This window comes from Leucopleurus acutus, assembly GCF_964270905.1.
Source record: "Leucopleurus acutus genome assembly, chromosome: 8".
Classification (NCBI taxonomy): Eukaryota; Metazoa; Chordata; class Mammalia; order Artiodactyla; family Delphinidae; genus Leucopleurus; species Leucopleurus acutus.
The window spans coordinates 108,213,720-108,230,398 of record NC_139151.1 but is presented as its reverse complement, the minus strand read 5'-3'; the positions used below and the strand labels follow the sequence as shown (position 1 = coordinate 108,230,398).

At 67.6% G+C, this 16,679-nt stretch overlaps 1 long non-coding RNA gene across 1 annotated transcript; it reads right to left on the bottom strand.

Moving 5' to 3' along the window:
• Positions 1-13,472: 13,472 nt before the first annotated feature.
• Positions 13,473-15,974, bottom strand: LOC309965973. Its single transcript, XR_014326419.1, has 5 exons — positions 14,712-15,974; positions 14,506-14,631; positions 14,308-14,428; positions 14,096-14,222; positions 13,473-14,018 (listed from the first exon to the last, which is right to left on the bottom strand). It is a non-coding gene; the product is annotated as an uncharacterized lncRNA (long non-coding RNA).
• Between the last annotated feature and the right edge of the window lie 705 nt (positions 15,975-16,679).

Sequence of the window (16,679 nt, the reverse complement as noted above, 5' to 3'; positions counted from 1 at the left end):
GGGTCCTGTTTGTGGAGCCCACCTGCAGGCTGTGTTGGGGGGTTGGCTGGCCCGTCCTATGTCCCATGAGCGGGCGTCAGGGCTGGTCCCTGCGCTCTGAGCCAGGTGACTCGGCCCAGGCAGATGGACATTCCTGGCAGAGCCTGTGGCCAGCAGGACACAGTGGTCCCTGTTGGAGCTCCATCTGCCTTCCTCCAGGGCCACTCGGAGGCCAGAAATCCTGAGAGGGAGCGGAACGGGGCTGCCGGCAGGAGGGGTCTGGGTAGCATTTGCTCACAGCTTTCCCATGACGCCCCTGTAATCTGGGCTCTTCTCCTTGGCACCCCTGCACCTCACAGCTGCCGGGCCCAGCCAGCTGCTCCCCCCACACCCCCCGCCCGGCCCAAGACAGAGCAAATGTCCGGGCATCACAGCCTTTTCCCATGGTGGGGATGGGGTGGGGGAGCGAGGAATTTGAGGAGGAAACAGCAGTGGCCCGAGAATTTGGAAAATGCGTCCAACTGCTCGGAGCACTGGGAGGATGCCGGCGGGAATTAGCAGGAGGGGAGGGTGGACGCAGAGTCCTGGGTGGCCACGACGGACGGGGCAGCCGGGGGCTCTGTCAGGAGAAGGGAGCCCTGCCCGTGCGGGAGAGCCGGGGGCAGCAGCTGTTCCCATCCGTCAGCCTGCCCCCTCCTTCCAGCATCTCATCGAAGACCTGCGAGCCCACGCTGGTGGGGCACGGGATCGCAGCCCTAGCCTGTACCCACAGCCTGCACCGTCTGGCCCGAGCCAGACGATGGGGGTTCAGGGCGTGGGGGCCTCAGAAGCCAGGGCTGGGCCCCGCTGGCCGCCTCTGCCGCCGGCTTCCTCCTCCCTCTTGCCCTCCAGTTTGGGCCCTCAGTGGGCGCCCCTCGGGGAAGGGGGGCCGAGGCCGCTGTCTGGTGGGTCTGGCCCCTGGGAACCCTCCGGAACAGCAGCTGTCCCTGCTGCCTGGAGCCGGCTGACAGGTTTGCCCAGCCCCCTGGGCTAAGCCGTCCATGATTGATTATGGTGGATATTCACACCAGGGGGAGTGAGCCCGGCTAAGCCCAACAGCTGCTCGGAGGGGCCGAGGGGAGCTCGGGGGCGCCTCCTCCATCCCCCACACCGCCTCTCCCCCACCCCGCTGCCTGCGCTGGCTTCACCCGGCTTGGCCGGACCAGGTCCTTGCTCTCCCTGGGGTCTCGAGGGAGGCGCCCCTCCTGCCCGCGAGGCGGACCAAGCGTGGCGGCCAGGGCTTTGGTGACCTGACATCAACCAGGTCATCCCTGGCCCAGTGGAGGCAGCACTGGGCATGATGAGACTACAGCTGCCCCCGACCAGGGCCAAGTCGATCCGCAGCCCCAGAGGAGCAGAAACTCATGCTGCCCACGCAGGGGAGGGCTCAGCTCCAAGGGGACAGAGGTGCCCCCAGGACACGAAGACGCGCAGGGGTGGCCGTCCCCAGGGCGGGGAGAAGGAGTGGGGCCTGGGCAGGGGTGCTGGGACCACTGGGCCTCCTGGAACATAGTCCCTAAGGGGGCGGATCATGAGTTGGATTTTGACCTGGAAAACAACAGAAAAGGGAAAGGGGGCCTCGGGGGCCCTGCCCGTCGCGTCTCCCTGACCCCTGGCGCTGGCGTTTGCTCAGCCGACTTCGCAGCGACCCGGCGCGATAATCCCCTGGGTCACTGACTTCTGGGGCCCCTCCTGTGGCCTCACCTGCTCCATCACTCTGCCCACCCCCAGGCCCCCAGCCCCTCCCTCCACGCTGTGGCCTCACCACCTCCTGGGGCCTCCAGAGGAGCCTGGGAAGTGGCACTGGCCCGGCATCTCGGCGCCCGCCCGCCAGTGAGGGGAGCAGCGGGGGTTCCTGCGCCGGCCCCCGTGACCCCCTGAGCGCTGGGCACGGGTGCTGGCCGCTGCGCTCAGACAGGGGTGGGAAACTCTGTGTGAGCGGATCCCAAAGGCCGGCCTGGGCCCCGAGGGCACTGGGCCTGGGGAAGCTTTCATGCTGCCCACCTGGCAGGCCGAGGGGGCCCAGGGGGTGGGTCAAAGCGGGGGTCCACCTCACGGGGCTTCTTAATGCCCCGCCCTAGGCTTCCCTCGGGGCAAGGGGCCGTGGCGGGCGATGCGGGCCTGAGGTGCCACCACCTGTCTGGGCTCCTCCTGTCCCGCCTGTCCTGGCCCAGAAGCCCCCCCAGGGCAGGGGTAATTGTGGGAAAGGCAAGCCACCTGCCTCGGGCTCATTTACACTTAATTCAATACAATGAGCTTCCCGGGGCCTTTGATGTCCCAGGACCCGCCGGCCTTTAGTGCTTTGTGGGCAGCGAGACCGGAAGCCACGGGCTTGGGGGCAGAGCCGGGCGCCTCTTCCCCTCTGCAGTGGGTTGTCAGGGATCCAGGGGCCAGTCCCCTCCTGGGGGAGGGAAAGCATCCCTCCCGCACCGCGGGCACCTCGCCGGACCATGGGCGAGCACGGGCATCCTCCCGGGAGAGCTGGGCAACCCAGGGTGGGAGGGTCTGTGGTGACCCGACGAAAGCAGGCTCCAGGGCTGGGTCCGCACCCAGGTCAGGAGCAGCCCCAGGCCACCCCACTGGCTCCCTGCCACCCCGTCGGCCTCCTGACCAGCCTCTGTGCTGTGGGTGGGGTGTCACACAGGGGCACGAGGGCCAGCAGCGCGGCTGGGGACGGGGTCTGGGAGCTCCTCTAGGGCAGGGGCCACCGAGCCAGCCGTCCCCCCGGTGCGTTCCGCTGACCCCCCTCCGCCTGAGGGCCTGTGGGCACAAGGGCTCCATTCCAGACCCTCGATGCAGGCGTGGTGGGGAGGGGGGCTTGCCAGTCGCCTGCCAGGAGCAGGCCCTCCTGAGCTCTTCCGGAGGGCTTCCTGGAGGTGGGGGCTCAGAGGGCAGAGAGGGTTGGGGCAGGCTGCAGGCCGAGGTGGACACAGGCCGGGAGCGCGGCGGGCCTGGAAGCACAGGACTACCCCGGGGTGTGGCGTGAGCACACAGGAGCAGTAGCGAATGTCTGAGAACTCCAGGCCTGGGGTGATGGAGCCGGCAGGCTGGCCAAGACAAGCCGGCCCTGCTGGGTCTGCAGGGGTGTCAGGGCCGTTAGGGCACAAGAGAACGAGGACAGAGCCCAGAGCCGGGCTCCACGCCTAGGACGGCCCCCAGCTCCTGCCCCACCCCCCAGAGGGCCGTGCAGGCTCTGGGGAGGGGGCATAGCTGTTTGTCTCTCCACATTCCACACTCGGGGCCAAGCATCTGGGTGAGGCTGTTTTTCTTAAAAAGTGTCATTTGAAAATAAACAGCGCTGCTGACGCTTCTCTGATTGCCCCGGGTCCCCAGGGAGCTGCAGGCAGGCAGCGTCTGCGGGTCCAGGTGGCCGGGGGTCTTCCGGCCGGATCGGCCTCGCTCCTCCCGGAACAGGCCTTGCCACTGAGAAGCCCCACTGGGGTGGGGTCTTCCCCGACCAGACGTCTCTGGAGGCTGGGCACCCCCGTTGGCACCCAGAGCTGGGGAAACCGCTGGGGAAGAGGTGGCCTTCCTGTTCCCAGGGCAGGGCCAGGCCCAGCTGGTCTCACGGCCCAGGGGCTGCCTGGGGAGGCTGGGGGTGGCTGGGGGGATTCCCGGCCTGATCCCTCGGCCTTTCTCCTACACACCCAGGGCTCTGGGGGGCCGAGGCCCCTACCCACTTCCACGCCTGCTCTTAGCTTTGCAGTGGAGGGGGTAGGGGACCCTCCCTCGCTGAGCCCCGGAACCTGAAGCGTCTGGGCTTCCTGGGGGGCTTCCCGCCGTGCCACAGTCCCCGCTAAGCGCGGCCCCTCTAAGGCAACTGGCACTCTCTCCTCTCGGAACAAAAGCCAGCCCCAAACCTTCCGGAGGTCATTTGAGCCTAGGCCCGCCCGTGACCTCTGGGGGCGACACGGGGGGCTGAGGGAAGCTCTTTCCCTCCTGCACGCTGACCACTGCCCACAGGGCGGGTGCACCCGTGGGCCCCCAGGCAGCCGTGAGCAAGGCCTGGGCTGTGAGCCTGTGGGTGCGTCTAGGCCCCAGCCGGCCCGAGGGCTTGGAGCTCTGCCGTGGTCCCAGCAGTGTCTTGAAGCAGGGCTGCATTCGCCTTGCCCACCCCACACAGCTGCTTCTCCCCCCATGGCCAGGCTGGCGGGAGGAAACGGGAGCTGGTTTGGGGGTACGTGCCCGCCCCAGGCCTGCTCCTGTGCTCGGCATGCCCTGGGGAAGGTGCCTGGGGTAGCCGGGGTGCCAGGGTCTCTGTGGCCCCTGGTGCTACGTGGAGACACCCCGTCTGCGCCTGCCCTCCAGGCTCAGCAGGGCCACCCGGGGTGCAGGGAGCTGGAAATATGGGTGCAAGGCTGCCCCTGCCCAAAAGGAACCGGGGGCCCCTGGGAGGCGTGTGTGAGCAGAACAGCAGGTCCCAGAGACGCCCCCAGGGCTGGGGCGGCCTCAGAGAGAAAGGGTCTTCCCGGCTGGGCACCCGGTGGGGTGGCTAACCCCGTCCCCCCCAGACACCTGCACCACCATGAAACTGTGAAGCTGGCCTGCACTGGGGGTGTGGGCAGCAGGAGACCCCAACCCCATCCAAGGTGACCCTTCGGCTGCCTGCCCGCCCCCAGTGCAACACACTGCCCTTTCCCCGACTTCGTGCGTGCGTCCGACCCTGACCCGCCGCCCACCCGGGGTGGGCCCGGCCCCTCCGGCCCTGTTTGAGCTGCAAGGTCAGTGGCCGGGACTTTGCCTGGGGGGTGCGCCCCAGGGCCCATGTGGTCCACACCCCTCCGGCCTGCCCACTCTGCCTGGGCTGGGGAGTGGGCGGTGGGAGGTGAGATTACACAGAGACCCGCCTTCCTCTTCCTGCTTAGCTGCGGAAGCCTTCACCTTCCAGAAGGTTCCTCCTGTTTCTTTGCATCTGTCCCGTAGGCCCATCTTACATGCTAGGGCCGTCTTCTTGCTGATGGACATCCCCGCCATGGAGGATGGGCTATTCTGCCCTCGGGGACCTCCAGTTACCCCCGAGCCACACGTGCACACAGAGCCCTAGGGTGGTAGAGACCGAGGGGTCTGAGCCAGCTTCACCCACATCCTGCTGGTCCCCTTAGTGTCTGTGGGAGCTCAGCGACCCCTCCCAGCTCTCTGTGGAATTCAGGGGAGCGGCCTGTGTTTCCACTAGAAGCTCTCTCTCAGTACAGACACGTCTCCCTGAGGCCCGCTCGTGGCTCTGGTGGAGGGGACCCCGGGCCCCTTGGGGACACCTCGGGGACACCTCCTCATGGCAGCTGGAGGCCAGCGCATACTGAGTTTGGGACCTCAAGCCCCTCTTCCAGGAAGCTTCCCCAGACCACCGGCAGCACCTCTGCCCGCGGCACCTGGGGGCGGACAGGGGCTGGAATGAGCCGATCCAGGAGGGACAGAGGACTCAGGCCAGGCTGAGTGGGTGCTCCCACGGGCCTGGCTGTGGGGCGGCTGTTGCTGGGGGTCAGGCTGCCCACGCTGGTTGTCTGCCGAGCTCACAAGTTAAAACAAAAACCGGGGAGAGTTTGCGTGTGTGGTGCGCGAGGGGTGAAGGTGGAGGAGAGCAGCAAAGCGCTCCGGCACCGCACTCAGCAGGCCCGCAGGTGGGCCGGCTCCGTCGGCCAGGAGCCGAAGCACGGGGGCCGAGGGTCGGCTGGGGGCTTCCCCTCTCCAGGGAAATCCCTCCTTCTGGGACTTTGCCCAGCGCCCCCTGCAGCCTCTCTTTCATCCTCTCCCCTGCCTTACTTTGTTTCTGGGCAGGCTTCCTGGGGAGAGGTAGCCGCTCTCTGGGAGCAGCCCTGGGCCTCCCCTCCCTGGGGCCCTGGCCCGGGAGAGGCAGAGCTGAAGGGCTTCTCCCCAGGGTGCAGGCTGGCTGGCCCCCAGAGCAGTGGGCACGTCCTCAGAGCCCCTGCTGCCACTTTGGACGGGATGGGCCATTTGCTGTTGGCTAAGGCGGGACGGGCGGCCTTCTCTTGAGGCCCGAGAAGCACCCCTTTCTGAGGCAGCCAGTGAACACAAGCGGGGCTGCAGAGGAGGAGGCTGGGGCTCTTGGAGCCGCTTGTGTCTTTGGGGAAATGTCAGAACGGATGTGCAGAGGCCCATGTCCCCAATAAGTGCAGGGTCACAGACCCAGGCTGGGAAGGGGGCACCCCAGGGCGGCTCGGGCAGCGTGTTCACAGACCGAGGGTGTGCATGGGAGGGGGGGCGGGGGCGGGGCGCCGGAGCCTGCACGGGGCCTCATCCGGAGGGAGAGCACGTCTGGAGCACGTTCCTGGGTGACAGCTCCGTGACAGATGGCCGGGGAGCAGGGACGTCTGGGGCCCGTCCTGACCCGTGGGCTCGCTCCAGGCTGGGCGGCCGCGGCCCTCGGGCTGGCCCCTTCCTACTGACCCCGGGCTCCCCGGGGAGGGCTGAGTGCGGCGTCCGGCCTGCCCGGCTGGGCCCCACACCCAGCTCAGGACGGACGTCTGCATGGCTTCTCGGGCCCCAGTGCGATGCCCGTGGAGGCCCAGGGTAGGCAGGGGTGGGGGTCTGTTTCCAGGCCCGAGGCCTTCTTGCCGCTCAAGGAGGTTCCAAGGCCGGCAGAGCAGGCAGGGGTGGCCCTGTGAATTCCATTTCCTCCAGACCCCGTCCTGCTGTCCTTCCCACCCAGCCCCCACCGTCCCCTCCTCCCCGTGAGCACTTATCCGTGACAGGCACGTCATGTCAGCCCTTAATCCCAGCGTCCCAGCCTCCCTCCTGTGGTTCACGGGCCTCCGACTCCGCCCCATCCGTTCCCCTCCCCACCTCTGGGTCGCAGCCCCTTTGGGCAGGGGCCGTGCCCACCCAGATCCAGGACCCGTGAAATTTGTCCTTAATTAAGTTGTCGCATGACAGGCTCCCACATGTGGGAGGCTAATAGTCTGCGACCCTCTCAGCCGCCTGCGGGGCGGGGGCGTCTTGGGAACCAGAGGGAGGGCTGGCTCGTGGGGGAGGGGGAGGGGCGCCAGGCCGGTCCCACCGGCGGCAGCGGCGGCCGGACCAGCAGCAGCGCGGGGCTGTTGTGTAACTGTCCCCTCCCGCCGTGCTCCCTGCTCCTTGCAGAGGGGAGCCTGAGGCAGCGGCCTGGCCTTGACTGGGGCTGCCCCTCGGCCCCCTCTGGCTCTGTGCCCACTGGGAAAATAGCCGCTTTATCTCGGCCACCTCCCGAACTGCAAACAGCCACGTGTCCCTTGGGGGCCACTCTTGGCACACATGCCCTCTGCCCCACGTCCCAGGTGAGGTCGTTCACCCTCAGATGGGCCAACGGGGAGCAGAGGCTCCAGGCCCACGGCCCCCCACCAGGCCGACAGTGGGACGAAGGGACAGATGGGGTCGGGGTGTGAGGCCCAGGTGCAGGGTCAGTCCCGGAAAGGGCCGTGGGGAGGGAGGGACACAGCAGAGAGGCAGGGGGATGTAGGCAGCTAACTGGAGCCGGGCCTGGGTGGCGAGAGTGACAGAGACCCTCCTGGCCACCCAATGGGCTGTCCCCTCCTTCACCAGCCCCTTCCTTGGTGACAGAGGACAGGGACCCCCCTCTCGTCCCTCCCACCTTCTTGGTGTCCCTCCATCCCCCTCCCGCCACCCGCCTGTCCCCAACTCCCCAGGCTGGGGGCTCTGGTGCCTGTCCCAGACCAGCATGCGGTGACCCGTAGGCGCTCAGGGCATCCCAAAGTGCCCAGGAAGGGCCCTCCCATCTTCCTGCCCGGCTTCCCTTGCCGATCTAGGCCAGCTCATCCCATCTGGGCCCCAGAAACCTCTTGGAAAGGGGCAGACAGTAACCTCAGGGGGGCAAAAACTTTAAAGTAGGGCCCCCAGCAGGCCGGCATGGCAGTGCGGCAGCAGGGGGCGTGGAGGGGCGCGGGCCCCGCCAGGCCCCGGGGGCAGGCGCCATACGTCGGAGTCCGGCCTGTTCCCGATGCCAGGCCTCAGCCTCTGGGCCTTTCTGGGGTCCCTACAGCCTGGCAGAGCCAGAGGGCCCCTCTATTGAGGGGTCCCCATCGCACGCAGAGGTTCTGGGAAGCAAGGTTCCCGGGCCATGTGTTGCCCTGCCTCTGCCCCAGACCTCCCACCACCTTCCGGGAGATGGGGTCTTGCGGGGCTTGGCTGCAGGGGGCAGACCAGTCCCCCCGACCCCAGCGGGGGCCCCGGAGGTGCCACTTCCAGGGATGTCACGAGGCTAGGTGGGCAGGGTGTCACCACGGTGGGTCTCGCGGCCCTCCCCTCTGGCCAATGGCCCACAGTCCCAGGATGGGTGTCTGCCAGCGCTTGGGGCCAGGAAGGGGTGTCCCCTTCTGGCTTCTCTGAGGTCTGTGCGGGCCTAGCCTATGTTTGGAGGGACCCACAAACGTGGGCCTGAGACCCATCCCAGAGGCTGCCCTGTGGCCCTCCAAATCCACAGGCCTCTCCCAGAGGGAGGAAGGGTGGAGGCCAGGCCCGTGGAGTGGGTGCAGGAGTAGGCAGTGCCGGGATGCCCTGGGGGCCTTGGCCCCCAGACCCCAGAACAGTGGGCCAGTGTGTGGCCGTGTGTGGGGCGTGGGGTGGAGGCCCGGGCGGGTCAGGTCCCGCTCCATAAAGCCTGGCGGGAAGCTGTCGACTCCTCGGTGTTGACACAGGGGTGATGTCACCGCTAACCAATGGGGCGCACGGCGGGGGCTCTGTGTGTGCTGCCCTGTACCCCGTGGGCCCCGCCACGCACGGGGCGGGATCTGAAAGCCACCTGAATAAACCCAAGGGGCCTCCGCTTTTCCCCTGGGCCTTGTCTCCTGCACGTCCCGTCCAGCCCCACTGCCCACACGTGAGAGGTGGCACAGAGAGGGGGTGGAGGGGGAGGCCTGTGCCCTGGGCCTGAGTTCTCCTCAGATATGCGGCCCCAGGGCCCTGTCCCCCAGCACCCCTTAACCCTGTCGACCACTGCTCCATCTTCTGGGGCCCCCCTGGCGGTCATGGGTCCCCGAGGCTGCACCCTACACCCGAGGCCGCACCCTACGCTATCCCTTGGGAGCATCTGCGCTCCCCCACCTGTGTCTCGAGCCCTGTCCTGCAGCCCTGCCCAGGCCTCCCAGCGTTCCAGGGGCTCCCAGTGGCCCGCACGCTGCCAGGAGCCCCCTGGCACACAGCTCGCCCAGGCCTGGGACCGGCCCCCGGGCGACTCAGGGTCCCCAAGTTCCCCGCCAGTGCTGGTGGCCGTCCTGTTCCTGGCATCCCAACCATCCCCCTCCTCCTACTCCTTGTCCCAGGGCACGTTCCTCCCATCTCGGCCGTCCTTCCCTTCCTCCCCCGCCCTCCGGGGGCCTCTTCCTACCCGGCTCGGGGTGACCGCTCCTGCCCTACTTCCTGACCCCGCTCCCCCGCCCCCTCGGGCTCTCCAGCCAGCCTCCCATGCGTGCTGATGGCTCTCTGCAGAGCGTGGGAACCCGTGGCCTGCCGACCCCGGCGCCCCTGCCCCCTTCCCAGCTCTGCGCCCGCCGCGGCCTCCCGGCCCCCAGGACGGGCCCCACCAGGCCCGGGCACGTGGCGGCGTTGGGCAGTAGCGGGCCGGGCCCCGCGCTTGGCGCCCTGATGGTTTGCTGGTCCGGCCCCAGGCCCGTGCGGCTCCCCACAGCCCAGGCTGCCCGCCTGTGTCCGGCCAGGTGTTCGGTGCTGGAGCGCGGGCTCCCAGAGGACAAGGAGAGCAGTGTCTGCTTCATGCAACACGCTGCTGACAAGGAACAGAATACCCACAGTGACCGCTTCCAGGAAACGGCTCGGGCGGGGGCCGCCGAGGAGCGGCCCCTTCCCAGCAAGCCGGCCTGCAGGTGGGCTTCCAGGAAGGGGCCCGCTGGTCCCCCTCAGCCCTGGCCAAGGGCCAGCCGTGTCACCAGGTGCAGGCGGGGAGAGGTGCAGAGAAGGGAGGGTGCAGGGGGAGGAGGTGGGTGCGGTGGCCTGGGCCGTGGCCCAGTGTGGTCACCACAGCCTTAGGAGAGGCCCAACCTGGCCACGCTCCTTCTAGAACCTTCCGTTTGCCCTTTTGGGGGGGGGTCACACAATCTCTACTGGGGCCCATGGCTCGGGGGCTTGTTGCTACAACACCTGGGGAGACCCCAAACACAAGAGGGAGACGAAGGAAAGGGTTCCCAGCCCAGGCCGGGGATGGGGTCCCGGCCCCCAGCAGCAGCCCAGCCTCCTGGACCCCCCTCCCCCATCAGCATCGCCCCGCGAGCCGCCAGCCCAGGCCCCTGCCCGCTGCGTCCTACGCTCGGTGCCGCCCGGAGCCTGGGGTGGGGCGAGGGGCCCCCCGGCAGGCCCGGCCCTGTTTACTGAGACTCCCCGGGGGGCATGTCTGCTGACCCCAAACATCACACTGGGCCTGGTTAAGGGACATCGTTTCCTTTGTACTGTTGGAGTTTTTTCTGTCTCCATTCAGGGCTACAGGGAGGGCCGGACCCTACCCCACCCCACCGTCCACAATCCCTGCCTGAAGGTGGGCCACAAGGTCATTAAATCCGGGCCCAGATCGAACCCACACATGCAACCAGGGCCACACAAAAGCCAGCAGTCCCCACAGAGCACCCCCAAACAGGACAGGGCCCCCATCCACGCCTTTAGCACGGCCGGCAGGGTTAGTGACCCTGAGTGGAGAGTCTCACTCACAGCTATAGCCACACACCTGCGGACACAAGCCCAGGAGACGCAGCCGGTCAGGCCTACACGGCCTGAGAGCACACAGCCGGACGACTGACGCCTGCACACAGGTTCACGGGGACGCTCTGAGACGCACACACACAGGGACACACGTGTGGACACATAGATACACGACACACAGGTACACGGAGACACGTGTGGACGCACGTGTGGACACACAGACACATGGAGACACGAGCACACGTGTGGGCACAGACAGTCCCACACACACGGACGCAGATGCATGGCCACACAGACACGTGAAGTCCTGTGTTCCGTAGGCCAGAGGTTTGGTGGTCGCTCAGCCTAAAGCCTCCGGAGCAGCACGGCTGGGGGAGGGTCCAGGTGTGAAGACCCTGGAGGCGACCGCCCCACCCCGGCCACCACTGGGGCTGGGAGTGAAATTCAAGCCCCTGTTTGCTTGGTGACACTTAACTCAGCGCAGGGGCGTTTTGAAAGCGCCTTTGGGTGGGGGGCCTGGGCCTGCCTTACAGCCCCCTCTGGGCCCCTTCTCTCAAAGCAGGAAGTCGGGCTGGGCCAAAGGTAAACACATGCCAGCCTGGGGTCCCCGGCTCCACGGAGGGGCTCTGCCGTGGGCGCTGGCTGCCTGTCTTCCCAGCCCGGGCAGGGCTCACAACCTGGGCCAGGGCTCTGGGCCCACCCCCTCCCTCCCCACAGGCTGCCCACACCCACCCAGAGCCCTCCAGGTGGGTCCCCTCCTGGTTGCTGCCCAGGGAACCGGCCCTGGAAACAGAGCAGGTGGGCACACCCAGGGTGGACGCTGCCGTGCGCACGCGGAGGGGCAGGTGGGTGGGCACAGCCCGCGTCAGGCAGGGGCCCGAGGGCCTCGGACACCTTCCCCAGGTGGATGTGGCGAGGAGCCCCTACCCTGGCCTAATGCCAATCCAGAAGCACCCCCTTCCCCAGGTCGACCTCGGGTTTCCAGGTGGAAGCCCAGAGCAGGAGTGCGGGTATGACCAGGAGGGGCTGCAGCCCCCGAGGCCCTGGCCCCACTGCCTTCGGCAACCCCGCCGCCCTGGAAGTGGACAGAGTCCTCCCTATGCCCGGAAGAGGTTTCCAGAGTGCCTGTGTCTCTCCTCCCACCCACGGCCAGGTTGCCCTCGGGGCCCCTCCAGCCACCTGCAGTGCCCACCACACGACCGCCATCCCCTGGGAAGCTGGGCTTTCGTCTTCTGAGGCCTAGCTTTGCAAAGCTCCAGGAGAGACGGGTGCTTGTGAAAAAGGCCATGGGGAGTTCTAACTCGTGACACCTGAAAGGATGGGTTTCTTTGTCCCGCTGGCAAAACCCATGTGGGCGAGTCCAGGGGGCCGTGGGCCTGGAGGTGGATGCAGCCTCACCCATGAGCTGCCCGCTGGCCTGTGAAAGCCTCCCGGGGGTGGGGGGCAGGAGGCACTGGGGAGCCCCCAAGGACGCCACGGGCTAGCCTTCATTAAACGCCTTCATATAAATGCAACCCTGCTGACCACCTGCCCTGCTGGCCTGGAACCGGCCCCTTCTTAGCCCTGGAATTCCCATGTCTCCCATCAGGCGGGAGGTGGGCCCCAGAGAGGAGACCAGACGCATGGAACACATGGGGAGTGCACGGGGGGGAGCTCGTGGGGCCAGAGCCAGAGCAGTCAAGGGCCCCGCAGCCCGGACGCTGGGAAAGGCATGTGCTCGGGGTCTCCCAGGCCTTTGCTATCTCCTCTCGGTCAGCTGGCCCGCAAGGCATTTCCTGACTGCCCCGAGCACGGGAAGGGGTCAGGGACCCAGCCCTGTTTCCAAGGGCTTCTCCCTCGGGTTCCCAGCGCTGCGCCTGGCGCCCAGGAGCTGGGAGGCCTGGTTGGGGGTGGTTAGAGGCAGAGGGGCGTCACCGGCCAGCTGTTGCCTTGTACCCGGACACCAGCCACGAACACAGGCGGGGGCTGCACTCGCACCCCGGGCGCAAACCCCAGGCCAGACGCCAGCGGGACACAGCCCTGGGCCTTTCAGCGGCAAGATCCCCATCCCGGCCGTGGGGCCCCTCTCCCCTCTGCCCCCACCCCTCTCTACTCCCTCCCCGCTGTCGCCTGCCTAGTGAGAGCTCGCCCCACAGCGCCCCTGCTTGTTGCCCCCCTGCGCCCCCCCCTGCCCCCCACTCCACCACGGCAGAGTGAAGGGAGGGGACGCCTCTGTGCCCCGAGCCCAGCGCTCAGGGCCTGCAGGGCTGTGGATGAGTGTGGCAGGGCGGTGGACTTCCCAGGGGCGTGGCCGGCCTGGGCCGCATGTCAAGACCACTCCCCTAGGATAATTCTAGAAACCGATCCCCTAGACCAGGCCTTTGGGGTCCGGGGCAGGGGCCTAGGGAGGCCTGGGTGATGTGTGTGCAACAGGGGCATTATGTGGCAGGACCTCTTCCTCGCCCTCGGACCCGACGTCTCCCTGCAGGGAAGCCCTGGGTCCCACAGCCCGCCACCCCTGCCCCGGTCCCCACGTGGTGCCTGCCCTATGCCCGGAAGTCCCAGTGCCCTCTGCCGTCCCACCTCACAGGCCCTTTCATTGCCCACCCCTCCATCCACAGCCCCCCACCCTGTGATCCTTCCCCACCCATCGCCCCTTCCCATCCATTACCCGCCATGCCACCCTTTGTGTCCGGCCCTCGTGGCCCATCCGCCTTTTCATGTTCCCCATCCCAGGCCCCACCCCAGCCCCATGTCCCCCCAGCCCACGGCGCAACCCCCTCAGGCAAACAGCTCAAATCCAGAGTCCCTGAGACCAATTCCTGTAACTGTGTTTATTGATGAGTCCAGGGCTTCTGGGGAGGCCCTGGCAGGGAGGGACACAGAGCGAGATAGACACACAATGGAATGCTTCGAGGTTGCTCCGATGTTTGGAGCGCCCAGACTAGGTGAGGGGAGGGCGGGGCCCCACACACTCGGGCCCCCTCCCAGTCGCCCCCAGACAGAGATGGATGAGAGGTGGGCGCTGGGGGGGCGCAGGCCGAGGAGGCCGGGCCACTCAGCAGCTCACTCACTCGCTGAGAGACCCAGGCTTGCTCCAGAACCCCAAACCAGTGCAAACGACTTAGTGCAAATTAATTCAGAAGGGACGGGGAGACAGGGTTCTGGACGCTCTGAGTCTTCTGAGCAAAAGACAGAGGAGAGAAGAGAAGAAAAAAGACAGAGGAAAGGATGAAGGGGAGGGAGGGAGGCTGCTGGTGGTCTCTGGGCCGCGGCAGGGCGTAGCCTCAAAGATGGAGTCGCCGGGCGGGGGTGGGTGTGCTGCTTCTCCGATGGTGTGGGTCCGTCCGTTCCTTTAGCTCAACCTGTGGACAGAGGCAGGACGTGAGGGCGGGTCAGGGCGGTCTGGCCAGGGGGCTTCGGGAGGGGCGCCCGCGCCCACCTTCCAGAGCTGGTTCCTGAGTCAGGGTGTGTAGTGGTTCCAGATGCAGCATATTCTCAGTCAGAGCTAGAAAGACTTGAAGAAGTCCGGGTTCCAAGGCCCAGGCGTGAGCTGGGTAGCACCATTTCTGCAGGTCAGGACAGAATGAGTGCCCAGCTCTCGGCCCCGAGCCCCCCGCCCCCGCCCCCCGTGTGTGGCAGGGGACCCCCCACCTTGTCATCTTGAGGGTTCTGGGGTCCAGAGAGCAGCAGTAGTGTATTGGCTCCTTCAGGAAGGTAAAGGAACAGACATGCGGGGTGTTCCAGCTCCCCCGTGGGGCCAGCCGAGAACGTTCTACGGGAAAGAGGACGGCCGTAAGGGCTGGGTGCGGGTCAGTTGGCCCGGGGGGCCTGGCTTGTACCTGCGCTCACCAGGGAGGCCGGACAGCGTCCCGTCTGTCCTCGCCGTCACGCCGGACCATGTCATGTCCCTCTGCCCACATCCCGGCGCCCGGCCTCCGTGGCTGGCAGGCACGTCCACACCCACTGGAGACAAGGCTGTGGGCAGACAGAGAAGGCGCTGGCTGAGTGGGCAGCGGTGGCTGCGGGGGTGGGAGGGCAGCGGGCTGGACACTCACCCTCGTCTCCGGTCTGAGCGCGGACCGATCCCTGCTCCGTCACCGCCCGCAGAGGCCCGCCTTGGCCACGGGCTCGGAGGCCAGTGACCCCCGGCTCGCCGCCAGGCTCCAGCTCCTTGCCCCTGCCTGCGCCCCGACCTCCCACCCCCCAGAGCTCTCATTCACGCCGCCCCGCCTCCCTCGCCTAGTCTGGTCTCGCCGGTGTCCTTGACTCCCCTGGGTGCTGTCCTGTCTGCCGTGCCAGTCCCAGGGGCGGGCAGTAAGGGCCAAGTGTCACCAGTGTCACCAAGTTCACTGGGGGCCCTCCTGCGCCAGCCCCTGGGCCGCAGTGCCGCATGGGGATGGTGGCCCGCTGGGCCCGCGGCAGCCTCCTTGCTGCAGAAATCTCCCTGGGGCCCTGTCGCTGTGGCCACCGCTCCCCCCAGGTGACGTCCTGCGGCGGTTCCCCGCACACTGCGCCTGCCTTCTTGCCCGTTCTCCGGCCCTCGAGGCTCCGGCTCAGGCCTCAGGAGGCCTGGGCCAGAGCCGCCCCTGTACCTGCTACTAAATGAACTGCAGTGGGTGAAGTGGCAGCTGGCGGCCCACTGACCTGAGTCCCCCGCCTCGTCCTGTCTGCCCCGGGGCCTGAACGGCCCCCACGTGCTGGATCATCTCCCTCGCTGGCAGCCCTGCCCCATCTGCCGCCCGACTCTCTGGAAATGCCCTTTCCACCTGGGACAGCCGCAGCTCCCAGCCCGCCCTGCCTCAGCTCCCCCTGAGACGGTGTCACCTGTGCTGCCTGCCCTGCCGTCACCCTGCCGCTCTGCCGGGATGTCAGCCACTTCGCCTCGCTGGCCCTGGCTCCCCAGACCTCCTTATGCAGAAGGCCAGCGGAGCAAGGCCCAGGGAGGGGAAGGGGACTCACCTGGCCCGGCAGAGCGCTGTCTTCACCTGCCCACGGCTGCCAGCTACACCTCCACCGCCCAGGCCCTGGGGCAAGCCTCTCTCCAGCTCCCCCGTCCACCAGCTGCCACGACCTGAAACCAAAATTGACCGGGATGAATGCCTGGCTCCCCCCTCTTACTTCTGCACCGCCAGCTTGGGCCTGTCACTCCCCACACCGATGTCGTCCTGCCTGCGGGGCACCTGGGAGCCCGCCCCGCATCCCCGCCAGGCTCCCAGGTGCCCGCCAGCCCTGCCCAAGCCAGCCCCGCCACCCTCCTCCGCTCCTGCCAGGCTCCAGACTTCCAAGGTGATCCTTGGCCCACGCATGCTTCCCTGCACCCCGCTTCCCCATCTTCCCCTGGTTGCCCCCGGTACCCCACGCTTCCCTGGTTACCCCTCAGTTCCCCCACTTCCCCAGTTTCCCCTGAGCCCCCCCATCCCTCCCACCACCCCCCTCCCACACCCTGCTCCTCGGGCCCTAGCCCGGGCTTTTTCTAACTGGGGTGGCCCCGCCCAGAATTCCCGCCCCTGCTCTGCCAGCCAATCAGAGCGGGGACCGTGCTTGGGGCCACCGCAAGGCCCACCTCCGCCCGGGTCGGTCCAGCGCACATTCCTCTCCTGTCCTGGAATTCTCCAAAGAGGGCCTTCTCCACACCCCTCCTTTGGCATCCTGTAGACAGGGTCTGGCATTGTCCCCAAATGTCCCTCCCCCACTCCGAGGTCGAAACAGTCATGTCCCCTCAGGGCGGACCTTGCAGGCTGCTCCCCACCCAGCCCCCACTGGGCGCATACTCTGCCCCTGGACGGAGGTCTTGGCCGGGGCCGCCAGGCGCTCCAGTGGGACTCGGAGTCGCCTTCTGCCACCACCGCGGCTGAGACCACGCCGTGAGCCCGGAGTCCATGGAGCGGTCGTGAGGGGTGTGGGGGGTTGGGGCTCAGGTCGGGCCGAGGGAAGGGACCGTGGTCTCGCGGGCCAGGCAGGCGGTGATTCCCTGCTCGAGTGTCGTCTAGTTGATGGTGCCCATCGCTAGCACAGTGGCTTCC